General features: G+C 39.6%; 1 protein-coding gene across 1 annotated transcript in view; it reads left to right on the top strand.

Moving 5' to 3' along the window:
- The first annotated feature begins 10,458 nt into the window (after window positions 1-10,458).
- The window catches only part of MEI4 (meiotic double-stranded break formation protein 4), a 129,783-nt gene continuing 112,599 nt past the window's right edge, over window positions 10,459-27,642 (top strand). Inside the window, exon 1 of the mRNA XM_039728104.1 lies at window positions 10,459-10,591. The gene's annotated coding sequence lies outside the window, so the exon portion shown is untranslated. The remainder of the gene's footprint in view (window positions 10,592-27,642) is intronic.

The raw sequence follows: 27,642 nt of genomic DNA, 5'->3' as shown, positions 1-27,642 counted from the left end.
CTCCCCACCACCTCTCGCTTCTTCCTGGGCAAAACTTCACTTTTGATTTCTCTACCTCCTCCCCCCAGGCAGTGCAGGGGGATGGGGAATGAGGTTGGCGGTCTGTTCATCACACATTGCCTCTGCTGCTGCTTCCTCCTCAGGGGAGAACTCACACTCTTCCCCCACTCAGCGTGGCGTCCCTCCCATGGGAGACATCCTCTCTGAACTTCTCCAACGTGAGTCCTTCCTATGGGATGCGATTTTTAACAAACTGCTCCAGCATGGATCCCTTCCACAGGGTGCAGTCCTTTAGGCACACCTTGCTTCAGCATGGGTCCCTCACAAGGTCACAAGTCCTGCCAGCAAACCTGCTCCAGTGTGGGCTTCTCTCAGGTCCCTCACAATGTCCTGCCAGCAAACCTGCTCCAGTGTGGGCTTCTCTCCATGGGTCCACAGGTTCATCCAGGAGCTGGCTCCAGCACAGGGTTCCCATGGGGTCCCAGGCTCCTTCAGCTGCATCCGTTGCTCCAGTGTGGAATCTTCCAGGGGCTGCAGGTGGATATTTGCTCCAGTGTGGACTTCCAAGAGTTGCAATCTCTACTCTTGGTGTCTGGAGCACCTCCACGCCTTCACCTTTGCTGATGCTGCTTAATGTAGAGCTGTTTCACATATTCTCCCCCTCTGCTCTTCTGCTACACTTGCAGATCCACAGGATTTTTTCTCCCTTCTTGAATACATTATCCCAGTAGCACTGCCATCATCACTGATGGGCTCGGCCTTGGCCAGCAGTGGCTGTATCTTAGATTTGGCTGGCATTGGCTCTGCTGGACACAGGATAAGCTTCTAACAGCTCACAGAAGCCTCCCTGCTACCGAAGCCTTGCCATGCACACCAAATACAGCAACAAATGACTGATCCTCATAAACTGACATGATCAGCACAGTGGACAGTTCAAAATAAGATCAACCAGAACCTACAAAATATAAAGGTTCCTAATTTTCTGCTTGATAAAAGCAGTTTTGCTGTATGGTTTGTTGTATTTTAAAGATAAGAACTGTCCCTTGTTTACCTTATGCAAGTAGTAAGAAATAAACAAGAGTAAAAGAGCAGACTGTTAAGATGTAATGTGCACCTGGTTGTTTGCTTCTATTGCAGCTCTGGATTCTGAGCTATAGAAATAAAAGGGGGAAAACACCCCTGCTAGAAATTATGTTTTTAAAGACTGGGGTTTTGAGAAGTAGAGAACATGATTACCCTTTCACTTCTGCATCTGCTTCTTACCTCTCTAAAAGATTAATTTCTCCAAAGTCCTCCCAAAGGATAATATCTTTCTTAAAGTTTGATTATAAGAATTGGGGATTTCATCTTAATTGAATCTGCCTAACCTCTGCCTAAGATGCAGACACTTAATATAAAACTTAAAGTACCTGGTCATGACAGATAGACTTCTATTATCAGTGACTTTCCAGATTTCTTCCCCTGTCCTTCTGCTGTATTGCAAATATTGGCATTTATTGTTGGAAATGTCTTTTATTGGACAACATCTCTTGCCTCAGCAGACTTTCTTACCTGCTTAGTACTATATGTAACATTAGGAGTTAATTTACTCCTGTCTTCTGCTATGCTGCCCTATCAATGACCTTTGGACCAGTAGTGACAAACCCAGTAATGTAGATTGCTCTTTTACATGATTTTCTGAAAATGAATCTGATAAAACCTCAGCAGTACTCCCACTTCCTACATCTCACATTTACATTTACACTTTGCAAATTCCTGAGAAAAAGAATTTTTAGTTTCATGTTCTGAGAGAGACCTGCAAGAGTTCAGTAGTTCCCTTTTCACAAAAAAAAAAAAAAAAGGCAAAAAAAAAAGCATTTTGGTAGCATTGTTCAGTCTTTGACATTTTGATTGCCAGTAAGTACACAAAGTCCTGCGAGACATCATCCTCTGAGGAGCCATGAAACATGGGTCAGCCAGTTGTTGACAGCGTAATATTATCTGGCTGAAACAGTATGAAGAAAGCTGTTCCTGGAAGCTGATGATTTTGTGCATTCCCTTTCTTGGATTTCTTTCATGAAAATTATTAAAGCAAGTTTAGATATCCTCCTTTCCTTAATGAAGGGAGTGGGTTAAATTTATTTTGGAGGTTTTAAGCATGCTTTAAAATCATCTGCTGTCTTCTCACTCTCTTTTCTGTACTCAATTCTGCTTTCATTTAAAAGGGTCAGACTGCTGCTTATCAAGAATCATTTGGGCTGAAAAAGATCTGCCCTGAAAAAAGTCTACCTGTTAACTGTTTTCAGCCCCTCTGACATCTGCTCATGTATCAGAAATTTCCAATTGATTGCCAGCCAGATTTCTGAAAAGCCAGAGAAATGAAAAAACAAGTTACTTGGTTGTCTAATCACAAGCATGTTTAATATGACCTTGAGCCAGGAGGACTTGATGAAATGGTTCTAACACTCTTGTGTCAAAGTCTATATTTGGATATATTTGAAGCTAAAGTGCACAGTTTTGCCATTTGTAATTTTAAGAACACTTGGTGGGCACAGCTAGATGAACGAAAGCAGCAGAGAAATTTGAGAATATTTATCAAACAGTTTTAGATAATTTCAGCCTTTGCATCTTGATAATAGTAGCTTATACAAGCAGTAGCTTCACTAAATTATACAATATTCAGATGGAGGTGATTTGCAAATAGATGTGTCTCTGTAGGGAAAGTTTTGTGTGGGTTACCCCAAAAGGCAGAAATGTGAAAATATAGAAAATTAACAGCAAATGATCTCAAGGCTCAAAACCAAATCTTGACAAAATAAGGACTAAACCCCGCTGTCATTTAAGCAATGTAACTATGTACATTTACAATTAAATTCCACCCACACTACTTACATACTGGGTAGCATTTTTTGAATATTTGAAACTTGCTAAAGACTTTGAGCATCCACCTATTGCAGGCAAAAAAAGTAACAGTTTTTTAAAGACCCAAGAAGTGCTAGGGATCTCTACGAATAACTACAGGCTACACAATTTACCAGCCTGTAATCTGACTCAAGAATTTGTGACTGGAGCAAGCATCAGGTCTTAGAGGAGGAAGGCAAGCAATATATTTTATCAGCCCAGCTGAGACAGCAGGAGAAAAAGCAGAAAAATCCTCAGGGACGCAAGAGATCTTCAGCAGGTCACATATTCTGACCCATCCCAATTCATTCTTTCAGATCTCTTTTTAGTCTGTTCCACTGGTGAAATGCTGGTAAAAATCTGGTAAAAATTTCCATCTTTTTAGCATGAACTTGTATGCCTCAGGTGTCCAACAGTTGGTCCTACCATCCTTCTGTCCATTAAATTAAAGAGTATCAAATTACTTCCGCCAGTTTAGTTTTTTATAGACTTCAGATAACCTGCAGTCAAGGTTCATTCTTAACCTATTTTTACTGGTTAAACAGACCTGCTGTCTTTAAGTCTTTGTGCTCTCATGCCTCTATTTTCTGATATTTGACTTTCCAGTCTCATTACTTCTTCCTACACCATTCTCCTAAGCTGTTTCTCTTATGCTACTTGAAGCTAGTGTAAGAAGACTGACAGATACAGATAGATATCAGATATATCAGATATTTTATAAAGATATATATGCACATATATCCTTATAATAACATTATATATCTGATAAAATATGTAAACATATATGTCTGATATATATAAATATATGTGAAAGGCGGTTACAAAAAAGAAGGGAAAAACCATGAATCAAAGAAGGGGAAAAGTTCATGATTATGATGGTTAGTATAAGAACTCATATAAAATCAGAGCCACACATTTTATTTTAAAATACACATATATAGCCTAGCTGCTCACTAGTAAATTGCAGATGTACTCTATCATTTTATAAGCTAATGTATGGAAGCAAGGTAGGGGACAATTTCAAAGGGAAGCTGCATCTACCTTTGCTGCATTGGCAAGGCAAAGCCACAGGCTGACCTGACCCAGTGCTGGCACCGCTGTGCTCCCCAGAGGATGTCAGGCTGGATGACTTCCAGAGGATCCTACTCCTGCCAGCAGTTATCTGCTTCTTTGCATTAATGCAGAAAGACTTCTGGACACAGCTACGAGGGATTAATAAATAGTGATGACTGAATTTGGAAAGGTAGCTTTAGTTATCAAGGCAGTGAAGACATAGACCTGCCCTTTTAAGTATTGTATATAAACGGGAGCAGGGAGAAGCAACATATGTATTAAAATCCCAGCAGAATTTAACAAAATAAGGGTGACCTGATTTTGGCAGTGTGCTGTTTGGCTTTCAGAATGAATTATTGTAAAAACACAGGAATTAGAGAAAATAGGGATTGAACTAATGAAGTAAGAAGTGTGAGGGATTGCCAGGATTGTGGAAGAGCCCAGCAGAAAACATTAAGAGACAACATGAATGGAAACAGCAAACTTTTCACCCATTAAGTGCAGTCACAGGAGGGATAAAATGTGCTGCAAAGCAAAATTGATGGACTAAAACAAATCTGGCTAAATTACTGATCAAGGCAAAGTTTTGCCTTAGCATGTATGAAAGCAAAGTGTTACAATTCTGCTATTATTATTGTTGTTCTGTTAATTATACAATACATATTGATAAAGATTCCTTTTGCTAGGCAAGCCCCATGGATCCTATGATCTTCATAAGAATTTTCATTTAGCAGGAATATTCCATGCTTTTTTTCTAAATATTTTTTTCATGCTAATAGAGTATTCATATGACAGTACAGCTCTTACTAATCTAAGGATTTAATAAAAGGTTTAATTGCAGAGGCATTTTTCTGAAAAGCAGAGGGATATTTATTTGCTCCTCAAATAGCCATGAGGAAAGTTAAATTAAGAGGTTTATAATATGAGATTTATATTGGGTTTAAAGGATACCTGGCCACTTCAGCAGAAGTGGGTTTGGAATAATGAGTGATGAAGTAAAGAATTGCTTCATTTGTTGCGGACAAGTCAGAAATTCAAGTCTTTGGTAAGCTTGGAAATCACCTTGAAGTAACATTTGAGTTCAGCTTCTGTCTGATAACCCCCTCTCTGATGGGTGATGTGACTGTATGGTGCAGAATGCATTTTTGTGATGTGGGAATCTCGGCGAAGTCCCAAACCTGTTCACCCTGTCTTGCTCCTCATTTGTGAGAATGAGAGTCACAGTCTCTCTGATAAGAGGAATGTGGGGGTCAACATCCAGCCAGCAACACATGCAGAGAGCCTGGTCTGTGCTGGTGAGTGCTGTCACCATCTGTGCTGGGGCAGGACACAGGACTTGGTGCTGCACATGTCAGAGTCTTTGCTGCAGCAGCAAAAACCAGGGAGGTTGCCTTAGTCTGGTTGCCTCTGCAACTAAATATCTGTGGCAGACATTAGATTTTCCCTATAAAAATGTCTCTCTTGTTGGAATGGTATAAGGAATCCTAATGTAAATGAGACTCAACCCACATTGCACAATACAGTAATGCTGATTTGTTACAAAAGGAAGCTCTGCTATTCAACACTGTGTTAATGAGTGGTGAGACGTGTTCATTTTGAAGAGGGGGAAAGGATGCCAAAGCAATTGATCAGGAAACAAGGAAAATTAAAAAGATGTATTTCTTATAAAGCAATGTTAAATAGGGGCAGTAGGCTCTGGCTGCAGCTCTGTGAAATTCAGATTTACTCCTCATTAAGGAAGACAATATAAGCTTTGTTTGTTGTCACCTAAATTGATACCAGAAGTGTCATTTAATGAATCATAATTGGTTTTCTTAGCTCTAAACTAGAAAGGAAAGCAAAACTGAAAAACCTCAATAGTGTGGGCCATGGAAACCTGGTATTTTAACATGTAAATTCTCAAGATTTTGTTATGTTTGGCAATTGTCATTCTGAGATTCTGTTCTCAACTGCTTTTGGAATGCAGTTTGCAAATTCCAGCTGTATTTTTATTTAATGTAATACTTTCATATGGCAGTGGTAACCAGAGTCAGAACTATGCCTGTAAGATCAGCCAGAAGTGGGAAGTCAGTGTACCTCACTTGAAATTTATGTAGCTGATAATAACACAGTTACTTGTGAAACAGTGAATGGAAATGAAGGCATTTCTTACTATGGTGACAGTAAGGCAGTGATGGCTTTGAGAACCTGGATATTTCTAATAACTCAAAGCAGTCAGAAAATATTTCAAACCTTAAAAAACCCAAATTCCTCATGTAAGGAAAATTGTGGATATCATAAGTCATTGCTTTTCTTAATCAAACTCTTAATTTCTTTCTTTTAAAAATTTTATTAAGAAGAAAGAATTGACACGATTTAGATGTCTACTGGTTTGTCAATATGGGCTGCTTTGGAATCATTGTCAGAACAGCAAATTGAGCAGATTTTTTTCTATGTGGTTAGGAACTTCTACAATTCTGCACTCTGCTTCATCTCCTCCATTTAAGCATGTGCTGTTTTGCTGAAAACTCCTCTTTCCCCTAGCTAACAGTTTCCTCCAGGCTACAATCTCCTTGTTGCACCTTTCAGCTATATCTTTGATTTTTTTTTCTTCCTCATTGGCTTTTTTGCAGTCACATTATTGCTTTTAGGAAAAGTCTCCTTGGCATGTGCCTGGGGTGTTCTTGAACTTTGCATCCTCTCATGTCATTGCGTCATTCCTCTCCCTGTTCTTCCATCTGCACATTCAGAAATCAATCAGCAACAATTACCCACTACATCTACAGGGGTTCAGAGCTGCAGTTTTGAAAGAAAAATTATGGGGGAGTTCAGACTTCAAAGGGGGTCTCATTCAGTTGGATCAATTTGGACTGAGAATATTGGAGTAACTTACTATTCACTGAAATGAATGTTCCCACCAGTCAATAGCTGAATAACTCAAACCTTGCATGACACATTTCATTTCCAACCAGTAAAATGCCTACTTTGACCTCTCTGGAAAAAGCTAAATGGCATCAGCAAAAGCAAGAGAAGGCTGTTAATTTTATTGTCATCATTGCTGGCAAATAAAGCACTGGAGAAATATAAAGGTTTGTGTTCACAGTCTGGCATATTCAAATAATGCAGATGCTATCACAGAAAATTATTTAAATGCCTAATCAGCCTATAGCCCCAAAATAATAAGATATTAAGCCAAGGAATCTTTGGGGTCACATTGATTTGTTTAATAGTTGATGCATTTCATAAAATCACAGCAAGCAAACAGAATTGATTTAGAGCTGCTATTTATGGAGATCAGCTCACTGGGAGCTGTAACCATTCAGTCTCCTGGAGGACTGTCTCACGACAAACTTCTGTGATTACTTACCCTGTTTGTGGCACCAAGAGATTCATACCACTCTGCTTTCCTGGTAAACTTTATAATCCTGCTTCTTTGCTTACTGTCAGCAGATCATAAAGAGTTTCTTATTGTGGGAAGTCTTGCTTGAATAAGGAGAAAGCAAAATTCAGGAGGTGAGGGAACTTAGGAAAGCAAATTTTGTGAAGACTGGAAGTTTGAGGAGATGAAATCAGACCACTAGAGCATGTTGTTCTTAGCACACACCTAATGCTTAGGAACTCACACATCACTAATAACAGACACATTTTAAAAGCAATGCAAATGTCTAGTGCTTGGTTCTCTCAGATAATTTTGGAGGTTTCTTGAAAGTTTTGAAAATTGACTTGTCATTAAAACAAATATGAAATATAGAATTTTATAAACAACAGAAAAGGTGTGTCTGGTATACTGCATTATGTTGCCTTTGAAACCCAGCCATAGGGGAGACACTGTAATGGGATTTACTGCTTGTTTACCTTGGGAAAAGGATAATGTGCACTTGTTCTTTTAAGTTGTGTGCTACACCAGAAATGTTAAAACATCCAGTAGGAGCATTTTAAAAATACATTCTTTGAACTGCAGTTTGCAAAAACAACAGTTGGTGGCACTTTGAAACAATTTTTATTTCTAAATGCATTTACTTATTGTAGGTGTGTACAAGATTACATTAAAATATTAAATTATTGTTCTACAGTGATTCAGATTAGGATAACCATACAGAACTCATCAGCTGTCTCTGCACAGAGCACAGACAACTTGCTTAAACTCCATCTGAAGACCTGCATTTGTAAACAACAAGGGAAGGTGTTCAGGGAGATTAATTCTTCTTAAAAAGAGTCATGGAGAAATTACCAGAAGACAAATAATGGCAAATGGAAAACAGGAAGTCACTGCAATCACCATGGCTTGCTCTGGTCTGCAGAGGCACCATGGCCTGAAGCAGTATCATGTTTCTGTGGGCAGCTTGCTCTCACTGGGTTTAGATTTTGAACTGTTTTTTGCCATGGCATTGATGTGCATGGTATGTAACATGTATAGATTTGTGTTTCAACCAGCACCCACTAGGTAAATAGGCATTTCCCAGGATTTTAATCCCCAAGCAATGTGAGGATGAAGAGCACAAAGAGAGTGCCATGTTCATTCCAGAAGAATTGAGCATTTATCTATGGTGATCTTATCAACCAAGTGAAATCACACCACCTGCACAGGAACTGCAACACCTTTGATATCACAGAGCAAACCTGGGCATTACTGGAGAAAACCAATGGTTTGAAAGATATTCTTTCTCTGTTATCACACACGTCTGAATAAGAGACATTTATAGTAGTTGACAAGCAAAACATCTTTCCTTAGAGATTATATACGAGACTTTCTTTCATGGGCCAGTTTCTTTTGAGCCATTTCAATTCCAGAAGGGGCACATCCCTAGTTAGTTACAAAAAAAAGCCCTGAATACCAGGATTATTTGCTGCATTAGCTGTGGCCATTTGTTTAAAGGACAAAAAGGCCAGACTACAGCTGATACTTGGCAATCTTTACAGCTTGGGCAAAGGCATTTCAGTGCCTTCTGTTTTGTCTCTAATGCTTGCATATTGGAAATGAGAAGTCTCTGTCAACAGAGGGTAAGAAATTTGGAACCACTCCTGTTGCAGATGATTCCTGTTTGCCATCTTGGCCCTGAATATGTTGGTCTTGACAGTGTAATCCATAAGTGATTTTTTACTTAGTTTACTAAATTACATGTTTGCAAGTTATTAGTAGTTCTTTATATTGGCAGTTTGGGTTCTGTGGCAAAATGTTTTGCTCAGCTTCTGACATGTTGCCTGATGCATTTACTAATATGGTCTTTCCTGGGAATGTTTTGCATCTTTCCCACTTGATTACGTGAGGCTGTTTGCACTTGAGGGGAGAGCTTGCAATATCCAGTATGCTAAGGCAAACCTCCTTGTTGTGAACAGTAACGTTGCCTGGCATTCTACATTTTTCATAATGTTCTGCTAGATTGGGTGTAAGTAAGTGTGAGCTAAATACTGATTTGAAGTGTTTGCTTTCATATACTTGCGTGTTCCTCAGCTTTTGCAATGTTCTTGCTTCAGCTGTATTCACGTGGTGCTTAGGCAGCCCAGCAATGCCTACAAGTTTTGTGCCTTAGTAACTTTCTGAATCCTTGATACCCCTGCACTCCCCTACCTGCAGCAGTACACTTCTTGCAGTCTGAGAGCATAGCTCTGCTTCAGTTCGAGATAATGCTTTGAGGCTTTTTTAAACAGTTCTCTCCAGTGCCTAATCAGGAATATGTACCTGGACCAAAAAAAAAGGGGTTCTTTGCTCATGATAATGTGCTGATGCTGTTTTCTTATATGCCTGATCTTGTGCTTGCAGAGGGCTCAGGAATCTTTGTCTAGGTATTTTGTGTACCTGCATGCACAGCTGATCAATTTTCACACACTGCTGCTTTCAGTTCAGATGTGGATGCAGAAATACATATTTCCTGACTTTTACCTGCAGATAACTTATGACCCACTCTTTATCTTGGCTGCTAACCAAGGTAGTAATTTTGAGCTCAGCAGTTACTATCCTTCCATTACATTTCTAACCTGCAGGCTTGATTGTTTTTATTATGCTAGATATAATTCTTTTGGTCACATTCTCTCTTTGGGCAGCAGTATCAGTTGTACAACTGTGTACCTGTTATTAATACTGGCTCTGAAGTACCTGTAGATGTAAATCAGTGTCCCCTCCAGGGATTTCTGTCATTCTATTAAATGAACTGGATCACGTTCCTCCTCCTTTATCCCTACTTTCTCTTTGTCCTTTCTTCTCATTCCTTCCTCCCTAGGCCAGGTGCCAAAAATGCTGGAGAGGCAGTATCTCAGCTATCAGCTTAAATTGTCAAACTGGCATCCACCTCTTTCATTTCAGGGAGCACTGTGATTGAAATTCCTTTTATTTTAGGCAGTGGTAGTATTTTAAACTCACAACTATCTAAAGAATTGGCGATAACACTGCACTGCTTCACTGTGAAGGGGTGGTTACAGACCAAGTGAGGAAATGTTTGCATAAATACTATGTAGGCAGATTCCCACCTAGAAAAAGCCGCTGTTTCTGCCAAAATATTCAGAATCTCTCTGGCATCCACCACAAGACAATTGTCAGACTTCATTGGTCTGATCAGGAAAGGCTTTTGCTTTCATTTGGTGCCAGCATATTTCCCTGACAGTGATGTGAGGGTGACCAGATGTGTTTGTTGACCATGGCGACGCCTACGCAGGGAATCTCTTTCCTTCTTCTTCGGCAGAGGTGAGTGGAAGTCTGCAGTTGCTCCCAAGGAGGATGTGTTGACAACGTGCTTGGTTTTTATGACCTTTCCAGGCTGCATGGGCTGGCATGAATGCTTAATCATTGCAGGGGACAGAATGGATGAGTCTGGGCTTTGCTCTCAAGCCAGAGCTGTGAGATGAGAACCCCATGTCCCAGCTGGGGAGGCTCAGCTTGAACTATGCTTTGTGCCACATTTCTCTCTTTTTATCAACAAGACTAAAAATTAGGGATTTCAGGGACACAGGAGCCCCAAATTCCTGTTAACATTTTGTTAACTAGGTGACAAGTAAACTTTGACTCTTCATTTACTAAACCAGAGAAACTTTATTAACTTGCTGCACACTCCTGTTTTGTCAGGCATTAAGGGATAATAGCAGGGGAGAGGAGATAATACAGATTCTAACATTTCTATTGGACCTGGCTGTGCTTGTTCATGGCTAACTTCCAGATGTGAATGTTCAAACTGCGAGTCTGCAGTGGGGGAATGTGCTTGGTTTTGTTCTAAAGATGGAGTATTATAAAGAAAGTAGGACTCCAGTGACACATGCTTCAGTCCTTAGAATGTTTTCCTTTTTCAATTGTTGTCAACTAAACAAGAATATTCAGAAGCCTAGGGATGAGGCTAAAAGGGGAATGCTGACTGGACACAAAGATGGGACTGGTTTGCCTCAGATAACCTAAGTGATTTGCAGCCTGAGTTATTGGCAAGGAGAGCAATGAGGCACAGTGTTACCTGGGAGGGCTAAGTGGAGTGGTTTCTGAGGGCTGACTGTGGTGTTGCTGATCTTAACAAAGAAAGTTTTCTTATACCATACTAAATGTGTTGAAGTTTACCGGACAACAAAAAGTGAAATGTCATCTCTTTTGATTTGTTAATGGGGAATTGCTGCACAGCATGTCTGATAAGCAGTATATCAAGTGTCACAAAGCACTCTGAATAAGAAAGTAGAATTATCCTTTGGCAGATGGAGCTATTGGGCAACTGAGCAATTCTCATGTACACTCCTTTGTACAGAGTCAACACTGATTGGTTTGTTTGGTTTCAGTGTGAAAAGATTTTCTCAACGTTCACATTTTTTGCAGAAGTGATACTTTCTCAGCCAACTCATTAGCTGCTGTGTTCTCTGCCTGAAAATATCTATTTAAACTCTTTGTTGCACCCTCCCAGCAACCTGTTCTGATGCATGGCTCCCTCCCAGGTGATACCAGAGATATGTTTGCCTTTTGCAGATCCTGGAATGAAATACAGAGTTCTTTTTCTATTTCATCACAAATTCAGCTGCCAAGGCCAGCATCTTCATTACCCCATTTTGCATGCATGACTGCTAAATCCATTATTTATAGGCAAATTTCTGATGATGAGTATTTGTATGTCATTGGTGGAAATTTGCCTATGTGCTCCCTCAGAAACAGATTGGCATTATATAACTTCACCTAACCAGCTGTAATACTATCAGAGCATGTGTGCAGTGCAGCTCAAAAATAAATGAAAACATTTTAATGGAACATTTATTTTCAGGTAGCAGCACATGTTATGGTTGTGAATCTGAAAGTATTAACAGCAGACTTACGAGGTGATATGTTTTTATCACTTATGTTTGGGATCCAGTCTTAATTGTCTGTTAATGTCAGAAGACAAGCCACTAATGATGTGCCAGTAAAATAATACAAAGAAGTAATAACTGATTCTTTTAGGTGGTGATATATTAAAAAAACTAGAACAGCTTCTTCCAAAACAGAAAATTATATATGTAATGTGTATACCTAGCCTTAGAAAATGTGCTCACAGGTCCTATTGCCTTATCTGCAAAGGATTTCCTACCTGGGGGAGCAGTGACCCTGTCACTGAGGGCTGCTCATGAGTAAAGGGCTGAGTGATATCCAGTTGCCTCTTGTCTATCTAAAACCCAAAAACAAACAAACAAACAAAAAAAAAAAAAAAAAAAAAAAAACCAAAAAAACAAAACAAAACAAACAAACAAACAAACAAAAAAAAACCAAACAAAACCCCACCAAAAACAAAAAAAACCAAAACCCCCCCCAAAAAAATACAACCAAGTTTTTGCATAGAAGAAGGCTCTTAAAAACATAACTAAACAAAAAAAACCCACACACATATGAACAATATTATGAATTCTTTTAACCCTGTTGAACCCAAAAGGTCAAAAAAAACCCCCAAAAAACACCAAAAAAGCTTCTGATCAAAAAAACCCAAACCCCCTCCCCAAAAAATACAACCAAGTTTTTGCATAGAAGAAGGCTCTTAAAAACATAACTAAACAAAAAAAACCCACACACATATGAACAATATTATGAATTCTTTTAACCCTGTTGAACCCAAAAGGTCAAAAAAAACCCCCAAAAAACACCAAAAAAGCTTCTGATGTCTCTGAAAAAGACTTTTGCAGACACTGACAGATTTTTCATTTCACTTGTCTACCTGGATGAAACAGTCACTCAAAAATGGGATCAATGACTTTAATCAATACCTCACCCAATATTGTGAGAGGTCATCTATCATTGTCTCCCAGCACTAGGGTAATTTGCAAACAGACATTCTTTGTGCTGGAGTCATGCCCAGAGGGCTTTAGCAGGAAGGGAATACCTCTCTGTTGGTCAAGAACAAAATAAAAAAGTCCACACTTACTGCTGGAACAGGAACAAGCTGTGACAGGAGTAAAATACAGGCACCAAAGGCTTGGGAGGGAAGGAGTGAGCGCACATAATGGCAGAGTAAGGCAGAGCCTTTGAGCTGCTGTTCCCTGGAGCTGAGAAATGGCTGTAAGGGGGCCAGCTCATTAGAAGACCAAAGCTGTTTCCAGCACCTAGAGCAATTAGTAGATTTTTCAGAAGAATGCCTGAATGTTTCTGCAGATCTCTTCATAACATGACTGTGGAAGCCACAAGCTCCTGTCTGCTGCTGAAAACATGGCTTTTGCTTAGCTGTTGACATGGACGCTAAAGCCACCCTAAAGACTGTTTTGGTATGGCTGTTTGCAGTGTTTGTCAGTTCATGCTCCTCCTCTGTGCCCAATACCAGACCCTGTTGTGTCCTAAATGTGGGAATTACTGATGCCATCAAAGGTTAACAGCTAAAGAAATAATTTCATTTGTAAGAACCCCCAGCTGAAAAGCTGTTATCCCAGAAGAGCTTACCAGATTGCATTTTTGAGGATGCAGGGAAATGTTATTGCCTAGTTTTTATGTCACTGTGTAATGAGAATGGGTGTCTTACTGTTTTATATAGTGTTCAGTAATGAAATATAGCCATGCCCCTTTCGAAGTATTACTCTGGTTTGATACAAATTTCAGGAAAATGGCATAAATTTATTATAGTCCATATATACAGGAAATTCTGACCTTTGATCAGGTTATTTGATTGACTCGTGTGCCAAGGGAAAACAAAATATTTTAAAATGAAGATAAAAAATTAAATTAAATTGAGATTCACAGAATGGGATGGATCTCAAGGCTGGGAAATCAGAACTTGAAATTAACCTCACATCCTGAATATTATATTAATAATTACAATTGCTTTAAGTATAGCATATCTGGCATAGTGTTATTGATGTTTTGCTTTAGGAATACATTTAACTTCTTAATTGTCTCCTGACCAAGATTTTCGGTGAAGTCAACATGAAAACATCATCAGAAAGGAATCCAAAATAGCACAATCTCTTTCATCAAGTGCCATTAAATGTTTATTTTCTATGCTGTGTGCAAGTACATCTGCACACAGTATAGATCTGACTGTCACCAGGATGCAGACACACCACATGATAGATAATAAAATTGCTTGAGTTACCTTGTCTCCAAATTCCTCATTAAACATGTCTTCTTTTACGGAGAAATCTTCTGTAAAACTGCAGAAATCTTCTGTGATGCATCTTGTGAGATGGTGTCATGATCCAAGTTCAGAATATACAGCAATGAATTATTGACCCTTCTGGATCATCCTGAATATTGAAATATAGCTCATAGGGCTTACATTGCTCAAATTTCTTCAACTAGCGTGAGATACTGCCAAAGCAACACTAACTCCTCTGCACAGATTGCAAGAATTTTATCTTTCTTTACATTCATTGAGGGTAAGTAAAGCTGTGATACATTGCAAATAAGGAATTATTGTGGCAAATCCATCAGCTGAATCCTTGGCTCACAAGCATAACCATATTCCAACAATTATATAAGCTGAGCTGGACTTATTCTGTTGAAAAGTTCTGTTGAAAAGTATCTGAAGAAAGCAGATAATAGAAATATACTTTACACATACGCTTTTAGGTCAGTGTAAATGTGAATATGTGATGTGAATATGTGACTGCAAACAGACTATGAATATTTATTTCTTGGATTCTTAAATACGTTACATTCAGAAGTAAGTTATGCCTATAAGTGAGTTATTGCTGTGCTAGCACATTCTATAAGAATCTTTTGTTAAATTGTTTAAATTAGTCTATAAATTAAGTGCTGTTAAAACCTCTAAGCCTAAACCGTTGGTCAAGTCCTGGGCTAAGTTTGGCAAGAGAGTCTACTCTGAACCTTATGATACAACAGGAGAGTTTCCCTTATTCCTTTTCATCCTTACCCTTTCCCATCCTTACCCTTTTTCTATCCCCAGCCTCCACATAAATAATTTTAGGTTGATTTTATGTTTAGATTGATTGTTTAGTCTGACCATTTTAGTCTGATTTCTCTCTATGTGCTTTAACCATGTATAAGTAATAGAGTGAACTTTGCCAATGAACTTTGTCATACTTTCCCTTTTATATTAAACCTGCTTTTGCTGACACCTTTGCCAGGGATTCTTTGAGTAACTTAAAATACTCATTCACAACAGTCTTAAAATCCCACATGGTTTTTCAAAATAGAAGCTCTTTACAATGCAGCTATTAAAGCCTTTTCAAGGTTAATGAATGGAAGACTGAATCTACATCCCAGTGCTGGTCCAAGATGCCAACTCAAGTTAACTTTGTTAATCTCCTGTCAGTATGCATCTACTAAAACATGAGGGTCAGTTATAAAAGTAAGAATCCAGTTGTCTCCAAAACTGAGTAAATAACCCCGAATTGATGTTTGAATAATTCAGCAACTTTAAAAAGAAACTTATTAAATACTTCCATATATAGAAAATTCTTATCTACTATGAATTTAAATTGCTTAAGAAAATTTGCAACAAATATCATAAAACTCTTAAGAGAATCCTTCACCATTGCACCAACATGTTGTTCAAGAGGATTTTGTTTGAGGAAGTTAGAGGTAAGAACTTTTTATTTAATAATGAAAAATTTATTGCAATGTTAACTACAAAGAGCCCACTCCTACTCCATAACCATTAAAATGCAGGAAGTCACCTATTCAATAATGCAGAATTGTTGTGTATTAAAAATTTAAATCTATAAATATTAATAGAACACAGGTCACTCTCTTAACGAACAGAGGTAGCTGTACACACAGCTATTGTTGTAAGCCTTAAGGGGTGTACATTAGTTATGACATAGAGAAAAACAGACATGTTAAAAAGCAGTTGTCCAAAAAAGGAAGTTTTGTTCCTTTTTTCAGATGAAAGACAAGGACAGTAAATCCTATACTAATCCCAATGTCTGTGCTTGTCCTTTGAGAAGGCAAAGTTCCTATTTCAATCTAACAAGTCAACGTGTTGGAGTCAGCTTTACAGGGGCATGGCATAAAGGTGTATATAACTAACAGCAGCCAAAGTCACCTTCTGCAGCCTTGCTCCTTTACACCACTTTGGCTGCATCAAGAGGTCAGAGACATGATATTGCTTTTCAAGGGACCGAAAGGACCCCGACAGTGTGTGCCAAATGTATCCAACATCAACAGAGAAGTGACTGCCATGAAGAAAACTCCCAGGTTATCACAGTCTGGATATTTATAACCCCCAGGAAAGGGGAAGCTGAGTGGGTTGTGAGAGAGCTTTCAGTATTGCCTATCAGCATAAAGCAAACTCGAAGTACTGCAAAGCTACCTCTAGCTTGTCAGCAGTGAATCCTGTTAGATGTAGTCAGCTCTTGCAGGAGATATTTGTGGCCCTTCCCAGCCTAAACCAAAGTGACATCCTTCAAGCACTCTCCAGCTTAGCCAGGGTAGCTAGTTAGCAACACAGGTTGAGTGGTGGCCTGCATGAAAAGCATGGATGTGACCTGACAGCAGAGCAGAGCTTGGACAGCATGCACAGCACAGCTCTGTCCAGGCTGTGTCTGGAGAAATGTGTTTGCTTCTTTACTTGCAGCTCTTGGTCACTCTAGGAAACCACTGGAAAATGGCCATGTTGTTACACGGCCTTATCTGTGTGTGCCACACTGTGACACTGTGTAACATCGCAAATGCAGGAAGACACAAATGTCTGCTGCCTGCAGCTGAAGGGTGAGGTGTGGGTGGCTGAGTGTCCTCTCCAGCTCCTGGGGACAGCTCTGCTGTTTGAGAAACAGAAAGAGAAACAGGAGTAGACAGACCACTGGTCTGTCCAAGGAGGGCATCTTTCATGTTTGTATTTCCATCCCTTGCCTGATCCAAGATATCTCTCCCCAGCTTTATAAGAATACAAATGCAAAAATGGAAGCATTTTTCTTTTTCTTCCAGGCTGTCAGTTCTTCCTCCTGTCCCCCTTAGGTAGAGCAGTAAGAAACTGCAGGCTAGAGCATAGGAATAATTCTCCAACACACTACAGGGAAAGCTGATCATCTCACATGCATTGTCGTTTGACACCACATCAGGAAAGCATATCTGTCTTCACCATTTCTCACAATGGCAGTGTTGAACACTTCACACTGCTCTGCAGGGTGCTCCTCTGAGGGAGGCCCTGAGGCCACAGGACCCATGGCCTCTCTGCTTCAAAGCATGATTTAATATTAGGCTTAATTCAATTTTAGACTAATGACAGTCATAAATAGTATCACAAGACCAGTGGAATGAGGAAAATACAAACTTGGTGGTGACAACACTTCAGTTAATGAAATGTTTTGAATTAGAAATAGTGGCTTGAAATAGAATGTTTGTTAGGCAATCTGGGCCTGTTTAGAAATACTGTATTTAGTTGAGTCTGAAAGTGAAAAGCAATTTCCTAGCTGTGTGTTTGTCCTAAACTTCTTCATCTGCATTTCTAAGGGCTCTTGATATGCTACTTTGTTGAATGCTCCCTGCTTTTAATGATGTGACAGCTCTGCAAAAGATTGATGGTTGCTATTAATATATAGGAGAACATACAGGTCCCATCTGTATATCTGAGTGTTTCAGAATAGAAATGGAATAGATTTGGCCACACAGAAATAGAATAGGCACTGCTGCAGCTAGTGCCAGATCTCAATTCTCCTGAAATTTTGTTCCTCTTAGGATAACTATTTCTATCTCATTGTAACATTTATCCCATTTCTGATTCCAGTTTTTTGAACTCTGTAACACCAATGCTACACATGGCACATGAGTGTTTCTAACTTGGACCTTGGCAGGAGAAAGAATTCAGGATGTAGCAGTAGTTAATAATTTTGAAGTACAAGGTTAAGTAGTCTGAGGTTAGAGAGGAAGAGATCAGGAAAGCACTTCTTATTGATTTGATATGAACAAGCCAACTGTATTCATTTGTAACCAGCATCTGTGCAATAGAAGATATAAAAACAACATAAAAACCTGTTCTTTTGTATGTTTTACCCTGGATTGCTCGCTCCCAGGACTTCTCAGTTTGTTCCACTTCACTATTCATTTTCACACTCAGGTTCATACCATCTCGTGTAATTGTGCTTGATTAACGCCACTGCCATTCTTTATTTCATCATCTCTTTAATTTACTAGGCTTTTTGTTCTTTCATCAAGTAATTGGATCCTGTCTTTTCTTCTTGATTTACAGTATTATCTTCTAGAAACACTGAACCTGGCTATTCCTTATGCCTAGTTTCTTGGTCTCATTTTCTTTATTTTTTATTTCCTTCTTCTCCTCTTCATGACACGTGGTTTTTGGATATTAATGTTTGTCATATGTTAGACAATTATAATTAATAAATCCACCTTTATCATTCTGTGTGCACTCACACAAAGAGTGTGGGCATGGAAGCAAGGAGGATGTGGCTTTCCATTTATGGATGGTGCTTTATGGACAGAAATTCCCCTATTTCTGGAAAGCAGACAGATATGTTTAGTGTTGGCTCCCTAGAGAGACTAAGAGTATTATCTGCAGAACTAAATTCCCTACTAGAAAAACCAGTGGGATTGTTCCAGGAAAAAAATGCAACCTAGTGTCTGTGTGGTATTTCAAAAGTTCACATTTTTGCATTCTCAGCATTTGTCCTTTCAGAAGAATACAGGGCATCTAACAAATAGCAGTCTATCAGTCTGTTGGGGCTAGTTAATGGCTAGTGGTGAAAGTACAAAACTTGTGATGAATCTAAGGAATTTTATTATTTTGTGTCTTAAGGGGGCTTTTGCTTAATTGAACTATATTGTCCTTTAACTAAAGGCAGTTATCTTAGTGGATGCCCAAAACCCCACCTAACACAAAGGAAAACATTGAGTAAAGAGATAGGCTCAGTCTCCAAATCTATGTAGACTTGTTAGTGATGGCCACTCATTGTCTTGACAGTTTTGTGTGGCTTTTGCTTCTGAGCTAGCATGGCATCTCCTCAGTATCTGCCCTGTCTTTGCAGGGTAATGGGTCATAGCTAAACTGTGCCTTGGGTTTGACAAGCTCCAAGTTATGTATTTTGCTAGAAATCTTCATTTTAAAAAAATCTGGATTTACAGTGACAAAAAGAAGCAAAACCAAAACATTCATATACAGGGTTATAAATACCAGGACATTTTATTTGGAAGACAAGAAAAGATGTGCTTACCTATGTGCCCTAGATGCAGAGGCATAAATGCTGAAACTTTTGCATTTAAGCACGTATCACAGCAACAAAGTGAAAATTCTGTGTGAGGAATATCAGTAGGTTTACTGTATAATAGTTTTTATTTAAATATATCTGCAGTCCTCCATAGCACTCACAGTGATTTACAGGATTCCATTTATGTGCTTTTTGCAATTTACAATATTGGTTGTAAGCACCGAAAGTTGACTGGAAACTATTAACACCTATTTATCAAAGTATTTTTTGCAGAAGTCAGATGGTAGCTAATGCTAATGCTTTTGGAAGAAATTTGTATCTATATACATAGCCATTCCTCAAGCAATACTCAGAGTTGATTCACAAAACAAGAGGGAGAAGTGATTGCTTCTCTTTGTCATTTACCATGAACAAAAAAGTCAATTGCATAATATGCAGCTACCAGGGCTTATTTGACCAGCACTGGTGATAATAAATGAGAGGGGGAACAAAAAACTCAGGTTGCCATCCATCTGAAAAGGCATTTTTAAAATGGTTAAATATAAAGCCATTTAAACAACTTTGGCATTAGAAAAAAAGTCCCAGGGAGACCAAAAAAAAAAAATAAATCCCCCCCATGATAAAACCAGATTGATCCTTCCCTTCAATATCTGGAAGTAACATTCCAGCCATAGATCTACACTGTCAGAGAGGGGTAAAACTTTTAAAAAAAACCCTCATACAGATTCTCATGTACATTTATTTTTAATGCTTTTGACAAAGTGGTATTAGATTTCAGTAAGCCATACAATACAGTTTTGTCATGTCATATATACAATAATATTTGAGTTTTTATAAATAATACTATCAATTTACAATTAGAGAAATTTCTACAATTAGATGGTGAATTGACCTAGCCTATGAATGTGCACTCTTGCAACAATGCTGATGATCTTATTAGATAGATATTAGATCAGCAAATAGGATCCATGTCCATGGAACAATGCTTTGTGTATGTAGGTGTATGTGCCATGCATGCGCATCTTATATAATTTAGTTTCTCCAAACTGTAAATTAGTTGCTGTTCTCAGAGGCACTATATCAGACTGCCTGATTAAGGATCCAAGAGGCTTTCCTTTACAGAAATGATCTGTACTCCTGCTTTCTCGGGGGGAAATCCAAACAGGTACACAATGGTACAAGCAACTACATTTTGTGCTGGCTTCTAGAACAGGCAGGGTCATACCTTTACTAAGTAGGCACTGCATGTTCTAGAGTATAGCTGGATTATAGTCTGTTATTTAGCTGTGTGGGACCAACATCAAATTGTGCGTCCTGGGTTTACTGAAAACATACATGTAAGAAAGTTCAACCTGATGTGATACTGTCCTCATTGTCCAGCTCTTCTCTCAGCTGTGCTACCTATATCACAGTATAACAACTGTTAGTGTGGTCTGACAGAATCTGTGCCATTACTGTAAATGCTTTGTTTTTCTGTTGAATTGCAAAATTGTGTATTGAGACATTTAATGGATAATTGCATATTAGATTTTATGCCTGTCTATCATATAATTTTTTATCTCAGCTCAGCTACCAATACATTTAAAAGTTTCTGCATTTTAACCACAGATTAAAATGTCACTGAACAATTCTACCACAGTCTCAATTAGATGAACGTATTCCTGTTAGTCAAATAACTCTCTTATTGTGTAAATAACAATTGGCATACATTAATTCAAATTTTTAGGGAGGTATTACCATGAATAAAACCCCTTGGGAACACATCTCACTGCTGTTGTGTTCACAATTCTTTAATTTCAATGACTTCTTATCTCAAAATTCAGGACAAAAGAGCTTGACTGAAGACATTTTAAGCTTCTAGAAAATCTAAGCAATTTCAAAATGCTTAGAACTGGCCTTGCTAGTCACCTCTAATATTGTCACAGATTCATAGAAAATCAGAGCAGGAAAGTCCTTCATAGGATCATTTAGTCATTTAAAGAGAAGCAGGAGGTGTCACTGAGCTCAGTGACAGCAAATCACACATTAGGAAATGTAGTTCTTGGTGCTGAAAAATTACTCATTATAAATAAGTTTTTAGAGAGGTTGCATTTTTTGTTCCACAGAAAGAGATATTTCTCATTTTTCATTTTTTACACTTCCTGTACTACACAGTGGATACAGTGTTTTTTCCAGATGCCAGGTGCTTCCAGTCAAAACTACTTTTCCCTTCTAGCCAGATGTAATCTTTCAGGGTACCCCAGGGTCACAGCAGAGTTCTGCTTCTCAGAGCATTCTGTTAACCTACCCCAAGCATAATCCAGTCTGTAAACATCCAATTTTTCTCATGTTTATGCCTGAGTGAGGAGCCCATCTACTTAACAGATGTGCTAATGAGGGAAAAAAAAATGAAACAATATTGACCAGTTGTCATGGTTTGATACTGGCCAATGCCAGGCACCCACAAAAACCATTCACTCACCCTCCCCTGTTACAGCTGGGCAGAAAATTGAATGACGGGTTCACGAAGTGAGATAAGGACTGGGCGAAAACACTCCAAGGGGAAAACAGGCTCATCTTAGAGGTACAAAGTGCGTTTATTACTAACAGAGTCAGAGGAGAAGAATGAGAATTAAAATAAGCCCTTAAAACACCTTTTTTCCCCCTCAACCCCTCCCTCCTTACTGCGATAGCACAGGGAGACAGGGCATGGGGGTTTGGTCAGTTCATCACTGAGATTTTCTTCTGCTGCTCTGGGAGAGGGGTCCCATGGGAGACTGTTCTCTGGGAACTCCTCCAGCATGGGTCCAAACTCACAAGCAGCAATCCTCCAAAACGGGCTGCAGGTGGATCCCTGTGGATCCCCATGGGCTGCAAGGGCACCATGGTCTGTACCATGGCCTACAGAGGAATCTTGGCTCTGGTGCCTGGAGCACCTCCTCCCCTCCTTCTCCACTGACCTTGGTGTCTCCATGCTGTTTCCCTCACATGTTCTCACTTCCTTCTCTTCTCTGACTGGAATTAAAACTGCGCCACTACTTTTGTTTTGATTTCTTCTTAACTATGTCACCACAGAGGCGTTAGCAGCCTCTGTCATTGGCCCAGCATGGCCAGCAGCATGTCCATCTTCAGAGCCATCAGGGATTGGCTCCACTGGACATGGTGGAAGCTCCTAGCAGCTTCTCACAGATGCCACATCTGTGCCCCCTGCCCCCCTCACCACCAAAAATCAGGCTGTGCAAAACCAACAGTCCAATGAAAAAAATAATGGCAGCTTTGAGTGCTTAGTGATTCCTCTTGGGCTTTTTTTGGTGTAATTTCTTCAGAGAACAAAAATTTCGCTCTGTACTGAATAATCTACCTTGAAGTTTAAACTTACCGTAAAGCAGATTTGCTTTCAAGTGTATACTGTCACTCATTAAGGTTCCTCTTGCCATTCCACTGACATGTTTAACTGCCTCTGAAGTAACCTTGCAAACTCTCTTGAAGATTTTTGTTAAGCCTGTATTCTGCTTATTGCATTGTTATTCCTTGCTCTAGGGTGCACCTGGTGCTTGTTGCTTTGAACTTCTTTGGCTTTGTAAAATTCTACCTATCCTTTCAGGCTGGGATAGAATTAAACATTGAGACCATTCTATAGTGTGCTAGGACATCTTGTTCAGGCTTGCAGAAGTCAGTGCAAATCCATAATAATACATAATTTAGAAACTTCTGGTTGCTAATCCTAAATCAAGGTGGCAAAGGGTTCCTTAATGGAACAGAAACCAGAAACTCCTCTGTGGAAAAAGCTCAACTCAGAGTACAAAAGACATGATGTATGGCAGTGCTGCTCTCTTATGAATTTTTTTGCCCAGCATAAGTGGCAGTTCCCGTGCTTGTTCTGGATTTATTGCTAGCTGTGCTGGTAGCTGCTAATTGTACACTGGCTTCATGTTGTCGGGGTTTGATGGACATTGTACACCAAAGCCTCTTACACCTCATTTTCCAATCTGACTGAACTCTCACAGCCAAGCCCAGATGGAATAGATTTTGTGTCCTCTGCATTAAATTTTAGAGTTTATCTGTAGAAACGTTGGATGATGTGTGATTAACTGCAGGGCTTTCATTTTGCTGCAAAGTTCACCTTGTATGTACGACTCCCTGCATTGCCATGAGGGATGTTAACTACCATTTAGTTGCTATTTCTTCTAGCATCATTAGTTACATTTTCCGCTTACTCTTGTAATCAATCCCAGCTAATTCAGGAGTTTATCAGTACATGACATCTGCCTTAAGGAAATGTACAATAAACACTATTCTTTTTTTTTATTATTATTATCCAAATGCTAAGCATGCATTGTTTGGTGATACCTCAGAAAAGACATATACAAATTTTGGCTACAGTAATGGTCAGAGGGCTGGAGCACCTCTCCTATGCCTGGAGGAAGGAGGGCTCTAGGGAGACCCCACTGCAGCCCTCCAGTACCTAAAGGGGAACCACAAATAAGCTGGAAAGGGACTTTTCACAAGGGCATGGAATGATAGAATGAGGAGGAATGGCTTTAAACTGAAAAGGGGCAAATTTAATTAGCTATTAGAAAGAAATTTTACTGTGAGGGTGGTGAGGCAGTGGCACAGGTTGCCCAGAAAAATTGTGGGTGCCCCCTCCCTGGATCTGTTCAAGGTAAGGTTGGATGGGGCTTTGAGCAACATGGTCTAGTGGAAGGCATCCCCTGCATGTGGCAGGGAGTTTGGTAACAAGATGATTTTTAAGGTTCCTTCCATCCCAAACCATTTTATGATTCTATGATTCTAATTTACTGTTTCAGAGCTGTATAGCACTGACGACAAAAATATATATTTGGCTTGTGATAAATCTTTTGGCATAGTCATCCAGAACTCATAGATTTTTGATTCATACTACATTTGTTGACTTTGTTCCCGGCTTCTAAATAATTTATTTAGTTCCCATATAAAGCCTCATTTGAAGTATATAGTTGAATGAAAATATAACTATGTGCAGTTAGAGCCTGTTAACTGATCACATTCCTTCAGGAAAGGATAACTAGCATTTTATTACTGAAATTTTTAAGGACATACCTGAGTAAGCATTTAGCAGTAGAAAAATGCCACTTTCATTAGTGCATGGAGTGAAAGGATTTGGGAGGCTTGGGTTATTTATAGAGAGGGGCAAGCCAGGTGCTGCTGCATATAATGGTTGCCTGGTAACACATCTAGGATTACAAGATAGCAGGGTCATTGATGTAGGCTTATTTCATCAGTAAAAGAGAAAAGAAAGGAAAAAACCTCAAACCCACACCAGCAAACTGTTCCTCGGCAAGTAGTGTTTTTCAGTGCTTTGTGAGCAATTCAGTAATGCCAGGCTTTCAGAAATATACGCTCTAGAAATGAAAGACCAGAATAGAGGCTTGTTAGTCATTGCTTTTGTTGTATCAATAAGAAACCGAGTTTTGCCTTTGGGCTTGGATTAGGTTTATTTTCATTTGCCTTGCATGTCAGCTTACAAATACTCAAACACGATTCTCTGTATGCTGTTCTACTTTAATAAATATTTGTTGATATTTTGATTGTAATATCTTTGGAGCTGATCCTAAGAGGATAACTGAAAGCAAAAATTATTTAATAAGATCACTCATGTATTCAGCTATTACCTCTCATCATTAAGAGTGGCAGATTAGATTCTACATAGCTGTAGAGAGATGAGCTTTTGTACACATGTGTATTTAAAGCTATATTTAGGTATTCAGTCACTGGAAAAATACCCTAGCTTGCATAGTCATTGAGCACTTACAATGAACATTGTTTGTCATGGGCATTTTTGATCCTCATAATGCCTTGGTTTGGGCAACATTCAACAATTTTGGCATCAAAATATGCTTGAAATTGTTGGTTAGCAAATATAGATGTCACTCCATATTTATTTTTCCACTTTTTTTTTCTCTGAATATGTCCTACCTTTCTGCCAAAAACACTTCTCCAGCCCAGCTGGGAACAGCTACAGAAGTTACTTTGCAAGTGGCTTCTTAGAGGCACAAACTCTTCCTTTGAAGTCTTGCAGCTTTCCCAAAAATCTTTTATTCCAGTCAGGGCTAGAAACTCATCCTACATCATAATTTGTTTGTTGTTTCTTTAAAGCTCTGGTGTAAACAGAAATCAATAATGACTGATGATGAAACCCACTGGCTCTTGAGTTTCTTGTGCAGTAATATTAATATTCTTGGGTTTTGGATGTATGGATTCAGCCTGTGACCTCACAGCTGTGACCTGTGCTAAAGCACAGCACATGAATCATAAAAGGACCTTGTCATAGACTTGGCAGGGGGAGGGAGGGATTCACTTTTGCTGCCTTCTGGATTCTTTTCATACGGAATCGAGGGACAGTCAAACTGGGCAGTATTATCCTCTAGAGCAACTTACTCAAATAGCCAGAAGGCTCTTCCTGAAAAAGAAGGACATTTTGTGCCAGGCACAAGCCCTACAATTCTTCTCATTTCAGGAGGGTGTAGGAGAGTGTGTGAAGAGTCATATTTTTGTTTCCTGATCTATTCTCTTGTTCCATAAATGCTTGTGTATTCATAGAATAATTTCGGTTGGTAAAGACCTCCAAGATCATCAAACACCACCATCTGAACTAAACTATAGCACCAAGTGCTATGTCCAGTTACTTCCTGAACACCTTCAGGAATGGTGACTCCACCACTTCCCTGGTCAGTACATTCCAGTGCTTAGCCATCATTTCAGGAAAGAAATTCTTCCTAATGTTCAACCTTAATCTTCCCTGACACAGCTTGAGGCCATTTCCTCTTGTCCTGTCACTGGTTGCCTAGAGAAGAGACTAATCCCTACCTGGCTACAACACCGTTCAGGTAGCTAGAGAGAGTGATAAGGTCTCTCCCGAGCCTCCTGTCTTCCAGGCTAAACAACCTCAGTTCCCTCAGCAGCTCCTCAAAGGATTTCTGTTCCAGACCTTTTATCAGCTTCATTGACCTTCTGTGCACACACTCCAGTGTATTGAAGTGAGAGGCCCAAGTACAATCAATGCCCTTGTTCTGCCGGTCATCCTATTTTTTATATAATCCAGGATGCCACTGGCCTTCTTGGCCACCTGGGCACACACTGGCCCACGTTCAGTCTCTGCCAACCAGCACTCCCAGGTCCTTCTCTGTCAGAGGCGAGACAGCCACAATACAGTGTAACACCATGCAATTTCAGAAGGCTTCAAGCATCTGCACTTTATTGCTCTTCAGTGCACCCTTTTATACCTTCTCTGTTCATGCATTGCACCTTTGTGTCCTCTGTGTCCTTTCATGATTGGTCAGTGCACCTCAGCGCTGCGTGTCTCATTACCTTCAACACTGGTCACCTGTCCTGCACAGCTGTAGCCCATTAGGGATGAGGCTCCATCTCAGCCCCACAAACTGTGTGCCTACACTTTTCCACCAGGCAGCTTTCCAGGCACTGCCCTGAGCCTGTAGTGCTGCTGGGGATTGTTGTGACCCAAATGCAGGAACTGAAGGGCTTTATCTTATACTACAACTCGTACTGTTGGCCTCAGGCCCGTTGATCCAGCCTGTCCAGATCCCTCTGCAGAGCCTTCCTGCCCTCCAACAGATCAATACTCCTACCCAACTTGGTGTCATCTGAAAACTGACTGAGTGTGCACTTGATCCCATCATCCAGATGATTGATAATGACATTAAACAGGAATGGCCCCAATATTGAGCCTTTGGGGACCCCAATAGTGGCCAACCACCAACTGGATGAAACTCCTTTCATTACCACTCTCTGGGCCCAGCCATCCAGGTAGGTTTTAACCCATCAAAGAGTGCACCTGACCAAGGTGTGGGTTGCCAGCTGCTCCGGGAGCATACTGTGGACCCCAGTGTCAAAAGCTTTACTGAAGTCCAGGTAAACAACATCCAGAGTCTTTCCCTCATCCACTAGGCAGGTCAGATAATGATAAAAGGATAGATGATAAAAGGATATCAGGTAGGTCAAATAGCACCTTCCTTTCCAGGGTTCCTTGAGTCCACTGGAAGATTTTTATATCAGTACTTTGCTGTGTATGCTAGGAGCAATTTCAGCATCATATATGGAATCTGTAAATACAGATTCTTGTGGAAAGGAAAAGGAATACAAGAAGAGAATTACTGATTTTGATTTGAGCTATTTTCTAACATGCCTGAAAAGTAGAACTGACTCTTACCCTTTCTTCAC

The sequence above is a fragment of the Passer montanus genome, unplaced genomic scaffold (genome assembly GCF_014805655.1).
Source record: "Passer montanus isolate IOZ18808 unplaced genomic scaffold, ASM1480565v1 scaffold11, whole genome shotgun sequence".
NCBI lineage: Eukaryota > Metazoa > Chordata > Aves > Passeriformes > Passeridae > Passer > Passer montanus.
Note: the sequence above shows the minus strand (reverse complement) of the source record. Positions and strands in the feature narration are given on the sequence as shown.